The following is a 7,059-nucleotide window of genomic DNA, read 5'->3' on the forward strand; positions in this document are numbered from 1 at the left end:
ATGGCCATGGTGATGTTCTGGTCCCACACATTCCCCGCCACCCTCCTTCCCTGCACCCCATGTGCCACTCCAGGTGGGCTTTGTGGGTTGGGGACATCCTAACCATCATGTTCGACTGAGGGGCAGCAGAGCAGCATGGAGGCAACAGCTGGTGGTAAGTGCCACCACACTCTGTCCCCTTGCCTGTCTGGGGACCCTGCCCCATGGCGGGGACGTGGCTGCTCCCTGTCCCAGCACAGCACTACACAGCCCAGTGCCTGCCCTGTGACAAGGACGTGGCCTACTCCCTGTGCCATGATGCAGGCTTGTGCACCAGCCCCTGCCTCCTGGGGGGGGCCAGCATCTTGCCCACCTCTGGAATGCAAGAGCAGGCATCCCACTGCAGGGGCACATGGGCAGGTCCCTGTCCCTTTGAGGGGACACCACACCTTGTCCCCATCCCATTGCAAGCACACACGAGCAGGTCCCTGTCCCCCCCCAGGGACACCCCAGGGCTGGGTCAGTTCCATTCAGGGTCCTGCCAGTGTTCCCAGGGGACTCATGGGTCTGGAGCAGCCTCCATGGGACCAGCCCTGGCCATGGGCCCAGGCTCGGGGACACTCACCAGGCAGCACAAGGCACTGTCTGAGCCCCCATCCCCAGCTGGCCTCCTGGGGAAGCTGCAGCCTGCACCCTGGGGAAGGGGCTGGGGTAGCCCCCAGGAGAGCAGCACCAAGGAGGCAGCAGCGTCCTGCCTGGCCCTGGGAGCAGGGAGAGCTGCTGGCCCCGGGGTTGCAGCGAGGCTTGGATTTGGCTTCTGGTCTTGTCATGCAAAGATCAGCCCTGCCAGACTCCTCGGCCCAGCCAGCCTCATTCCAGCCAGACTCCTCATTCCAGCCATATTCCTTGGCACATCGGCCACGAGAGGGCTCCCCCAGTCCAGTCCATGAGCATCTGCACGCCTGGACTGGACGGCAGGAGCAGTGCGCTGGCATCCCTGACACGCTGCTGGGCCACATGCACTTTGAGGGCCTCAGCTCTGGGAGGACGGAGGCCGAGGATGAAGGCACAGACCAGGGCTAGGGCTGCAGCATGCTGCTGCTGTTTGATGTCCTTCAGCCATATGGGTAGGACAGGGGACATGTTTGTCACTGCTGCCAGCCAGCCCCACACCGGACGGCTCAGAGAACCATGGCCAGCCCCAGCAGCTGGGAGGCCAAAGCGCATGGTGCCCAGCGCCCAGACCCCAGCTTCCTGACAGCACAGCAGTAACACCCCCAACAACGTGGGCACAAAGACAGGCTCGAGGTGACAGTAGGGGGAGGCAGCCACCGTCCCCTTGGCCCTGGTGGTGGTGGGAGAATCTTCCTCCATGCCCCCCTGCAATGTCGGGCTGGTATCTGGATACCACTGTGATGCGTGTATGAGAAATAACCCACAGGCTTTTTTTGGATGTTGAGTTACAGAACGCCCTCGGGGTGAGGAGCACAAAAAAAAAAAAAAAAAAAAAAAAAAAAAAAAAAAAAAAAGGCTTAAAGTCACCCCAGCTCCGGCAGCGTGCTTAGAGCAGGCTCCTGGCCGGGGCTCACAGGGAGGGTGCTGCAGCGGGGTTGGATGTGTGTGGCGCAAGGGAGGAGCTCCCCAGCACAATAAAATCTGTGAGAGGCAGCAGGGTCCAGCGCCCAGGTGTACCCAATGCAGATCCTCTGCCCCATGAGCTTCTCCAGCTCTGTTTTAACCACAGCACCCCCCTCCTTTGCCTTGAACAGGGACTGCCCCAGAGCATGCCGTCACAGAGCACCGGCCAGCTGCATGCTGCCCCATTGCTGCCTGTCCTTCTCAAGAATTTTCTCCTACTTTTAACTCACCAGGTTTAGGCTAAAGCCCAGTCGTCACAGGCAGCTCTGAGCCAGACTTCTCAGCATCCCCAGCCAGAAGACACTTCAGCAACACTTACTAAAAGTTAACCGTATGCCAGGAGAGAAGCCACAGACTTCCACGCCTGTGCTGCATGCCGAGATGCTGTCACCAACCTCTGGGCTTGCTGGCACTGTGTCCAACACAACGCTCCTCCAACAAAGGCAGTCCTTGCTGTGCAGCCAGTGCTGGCTTTCCAGGCCCTCAGAGGTCACTTGCAGAGCCCTCTCCCTGATCCCGGTGTGATGTGTCCTCCTGTAACACAGCACACCTGACAGCCTGCAGGGAGTAACAGCTTGGGTACGCACGGAGGGTGTGTTTGTCAGAGCAGCTGTTGCTTAGAGGGCTAAAATCAAAGTTATTTCCCTGTCTTTTCACTGAAAATAGCAATGAGCCTCTTAAGGGTGGATCCTGCCAATCACAAAGTCCATGCTGGGGAAAAAAAAATTAAAAAATCCTCTCATAATTAGTAAAACTAAAGAAATAAGAAGCCAAGTCTTCTGCAGCCTCCTCTGTGTCTGTGCCATTACATAATAGGGAACCCTTGAACCTAAAAATCTCTCTGCTCCTTTGGTTGCAGACACTGATGTTTGACCATCTGGCTGTGACTTTTCAGCTATAATCTAATGAGGCAGACCTTGCTTTTAGGGTACACGCAAGGAAGAAAATCCTCATGGACTCCTCGGGAATATGGTCGCAGCAGAGGCCACAGCATGGCACAGTGCCACGTGAGCAGCAGCTTGCACAAGCAGACGGAGGCTATGATTTTTCAGCTTTTGTACCCGTAAGAAAGTCGAGATGTTTTGGTCAGCTTAAGAGAGCAGAGGGAGATGTCAGAGGGTCATGAGCCAATGCTGCTGTGTGAAACGAAATGGAGAAATGTCACCCTGAAGGGAGTTTTTGTTGGGGGGTAAATCAAAAGGCGAAAGCAAGCAATACGCCAAATATTGGCTTCACACACTGCAACGCAGCTCAAAATCCATGTCCTTGTTTCCATGCAGATACAGCAAATAACTGGAGGCACAGAGCTGAACTCTGACCACAAACCAGTACATGTGTTTTCCATCCAGGAAGCCCGCTGAAGGCTGAGAAGCACGCTCACACTGAAGCCATGTCTTCTGCCCATCTGCCCCTTCCCTGCCAGAAGCCCTCTGGCCATGCCCCACCGCCCACCAGGAGCTGCAGCGCTACCTGCACCCACACCCCGAGCAGCAGGCACTTTCTGCTCTAGTCACTTCACACCCTGGAAGATGCTGCTCGGCTGTGCCAGCGCCTTTCCCTGGTGGGAGACTGGGGTCTGGAGAGAGAGGGGTTGGTGAGGGCAGCGCCTGATCCGGCTCTCCCCCAGGCGCACTGGTGCACGGTGCCCATACCGGGCCAACAAGAATTTGGTGCGGTCCTGCCCCATAATTCTTGCCCCATTCAGCTATGCAAGGCTGCCTCTCTGAGCTGAGGCTCTCCTTTGGCACAGGGACATTTTAGGACAATTTCCTTTTTGTCACAGGAAAATTCAATGCGACCACAGAGAAATTCTGCAGGCAAACATCTGATAAAAGGTATAAAGGAGAACGCACATATCAAGTGAAAGCAGATCTTGGTTCTGTCTCACCTGCTGTGGGAATTTCGTTATTTAGGCCCCAGCTGGAAACAAGAAACAAATCAGTGCGCGGAAAAGAGGCAGTTCAGGGAAAAAGCAGTGAGTGTCTCCGAGCTGCCTCGGCTCCGCATGGCTTACACAACGCTGTCAGTCCAAATGGCACTCCGGTGCGCTGATCAGAGACCACGCGCTCCAGGGGAAGGAGCAGCGCTCCCAGCCACTGAGGGTTTGCCGAGCATACTGCGCCTGCAGCGGAGGTGACTCCAGCGTCAGGTGAAGCAGCAGGACCTGGGCAGGCTGAGCTGGCCACTCCGGAGGTGCTGAGCTGAAATGGGTGAGGCTGAAGGGTGACACATGGTTTGGAAAATGCTTGTCGCAGCTTTGTGAACAGGTCGCAGAGACCACGCCACCCCTCAGGCTCCCTCCTGCTAAGTCATGCTACCGAGCACCTTGAGGGTAGTAAACACACCCAGCACTACACAGTGCTTAAAGCATTTTGCACAGGAAAGCTGAATCCCAATTTTTCAGTAAACACAAAGCTATCCATGCTAAAACCTTCTGCTGACCCATTTGAGTCACCAGCGACTCGATTTCTAATGGCTAGAAGGAACCCTCAGCAGCAGAGGGACACCTGCACCCAAACCAGGCTCATGCCAAATCCAAAATCTCTTTTAATAATTCTTTGAGGGTTAATGAGTTCAGGTGGAGGGAGCTCCTGGTGGCTCAGGTCCCAACGCAGGGCACTGCAGGCTGGGTTGGTATTCACCCCCCAGCCCCTACAACAGCACCAAACTCTCAGTTTCAGGGCGGTGAGGGGTGAGAAGGGAAGAGCTGAGTCTCCAAAGCCAGCTTAGCCACTGAAATGACAGGTGAGAGCAGTTCGGAGCCACCAAAGGGAAAAGCCAAAGGTCAGATAATACTAATAATAAGACAAAGCTGCTCATGACCGGGGCTACTGCTCGCAGAGGGGGGCTGGAGCCTCTCTGCTGCCAAGGCAGGGGCTGGGGCCTGACCCCACGCATGCCTCATGCCGAAATGGGGCGCGCACACACTGGAGGTAATCGGCAGCTCATGTGTCACCGAGCTGCTGCATCAGAAACTGCTCGCCTCTGAAAGCGGCCCCTCGGCATGCAGACAGCGCACTGAGGGTGCTCAGAATGGAGAAGGAAGGGATTTTGCTAGCCCAGAAGACAGCCAGTGGCCTGAAAATGTGATTGAAGGCTTTTTGTTCTCTGCTTTGGCTGCGCCACTGCTGCCAGCTCCAGTGGGGGTGGGACGGACAAATATCCTGGGGACAATGGGGGAAACCCAATTCTTTTAGTCTGTTATGACTGGGCTGTACAAGAAATTTCCCAATGCCCTTTAAGAAGCAATCTTCTGCTGGCCAGAATGCCGACTGCATTGCCTTATAGGTCTTTTCCAGCTCAAAGATTATGTCATTCCAGGCTTTGGCCAGCCTCGCTGCTGCTCTTTATTAACGGCCCTCTGAATGCTCGAGTTCACATTTCTGCTGCTGGTGAGCTTTAACCCATAAGGAGCCGAGGCAGACACTGGCATGACTCAAAACAACGCCTGATTGCTTCTGGAACCGTGCGCGTAAGATAGGTGCAGCCTGTTTTACAGCTCAGCAGTTCAAATCCAGGTCAGCAAAATTTAATTGAGAATACCCAGTGGGCCCATTTCACCTTGTCGGCGCTGTCAGAGCACAGAGAGACGGCAGCTGCTGAACTCCCCACCCCACAGGCTCAGGCCATCGTGTCTCAGCACAGGGCGCAACACACCAGGACCCGCAGCTTGCCGGCCCTGCCTGCAGTCCCAAGCTAAGCATTAAACACTCATTACCTTTACATTAAACTGTATGAGCTAGGGACCAGAGATTGTTGAGTTAAATTGGCCCCTGACAAAGAAAAGGCTGACTTTCCTGTTTTCCTGAGCATTTCTTTCCATGGTCTTGGTTTCTGGGGGCTTTCCGGGGGAGCTAGAGGGCATTGGGTGGCCCTTGTAGACCTACGGAGGATCTAGAGTGCAGGAGACGACTACAGGATACCTGAAGTGTGCCCAAGAGTGCACTAGAGAGCCCTGCAAGGCCTCCAGAGGCCTCTAGGTTCCAGGAAGAGTCCTTATTTTACCTCTAGGGTTCAAGAGGAGGCTCGTATGGCACTCTAGAGTGCCCTGGGAGACCTCCAGGGCACTGGGGGGTCCTGGTAGACCTTCTGGGGGAGCACCACTCCTGGCTCCTCACTGGGCTGGCAGAGATGCTATAAAGGAAACGTGGCACAAGAATACCGCAACCAAATGCATATATATGGAGTTTTCTGTATTTAATTAAGCAGAGATATAAACAGATCAAACTAGTCAGAGGGAAGGTCTCTTATGGCCTGTCACCACATTAGAGGCTTGATATTCTTATGTTTAGTCTTGAAGATAATAGGAGATTAATGCCAGACAGAGGGCAAGCAGGAAAGCTTTACGTTCTGGTTTGCCCAGAAGATGGCATTTCCAAGAATTCTCAAGCTGCCCTGAAGTTTCCTTCATCAGCACGTCTGCTAGAGCACACTGTCCGTGAATATTTCTCCCTGACATACCAGGGGAGGGAGAGTAGCTCATTGCTGGAGCATCGTGGCAGGGGAGGAGCTCAGAGAATGCCACAAGGCTGTAAGGTGAAATTTGAGGTTAATGAGTGGCACTGAAGTCTGTTTTTTCATCACTTATTCCCTTTTTTTGCTGATGAGCTGGTTGGAGCTACAGTGTTATATAACGACCTGCTTTTATTTTTATGCTTTTAATAATAATAATAATAATAACAACAACAATAATAATAATAACAACAACAACAATAATAATAATAAGTTATGATCCTCTATAATGTTAGGATTTTTTGCATTTCCTATTAGTATGTATGTTCTGATGTCCAGTAAGGAAATAGGAAATTCTGATTAAGAAAGAAGATCCCAGAAAAATGGTAAAAGCCAGCCTAAGGAGATGGTTACATAAATTCTGCTCCAGTGCTCTCTAGCTGCCCCAGAAAGCCTCCCTGTGACCCCCAGTTTCCTATAGGATGCCCTGGAGGCCTCCCAGGGCACTCTAGGGTGCCCTACAGGTCTCCTCTTGAACCCTAGAGGCAAAATAAGGACTCTTCCTGGAATCTAGAGGCCTCTGGAGGCCTCACAGGGCTCTCTAGTGCACTGTCACGCACAGTGCAGGCCTCCTGTGGTCCTCCCCTGCACTCTAGATCCTCCACAGGTCTACCAGCATTTCTTTCCTTTTTTTTTTCTTAAAAATTTAGATTTGTAACTACATACCAGCAATTGATTAAATTAGTTTTGAAGTCTCTCAAGCTCCAGAAGATCTCAGCTCTCCTCTCTGGAGTATCTGCAGCACATGGCACTCCTCTGCCTAGCTACATGTAACACGCATGGTGAAGGGCCTGTTTTTATACCTGTATAGCTCCATGGTCTCCAGCCTGCCCTGCAGCATCTAGGTGCTATTCTATGCAACTAACAGCCAGGATTTCCCTGACTGGAGTGCCAGACACTGTACATCATCTGAACTGTGCCAGGTGAATC

The sequence above is a fragment of the Netta rufina genome (assembly GCF_964035555.1).
Source record: "Netta rufina genome assembly, chromosome: 24".
NCBI classification, from domain to species: domain Eukaryota; kingdom Metazoa; phylum Chordata; class Aves; order Anseriformes; family Anatidae; genus Netta; species Netta rufina.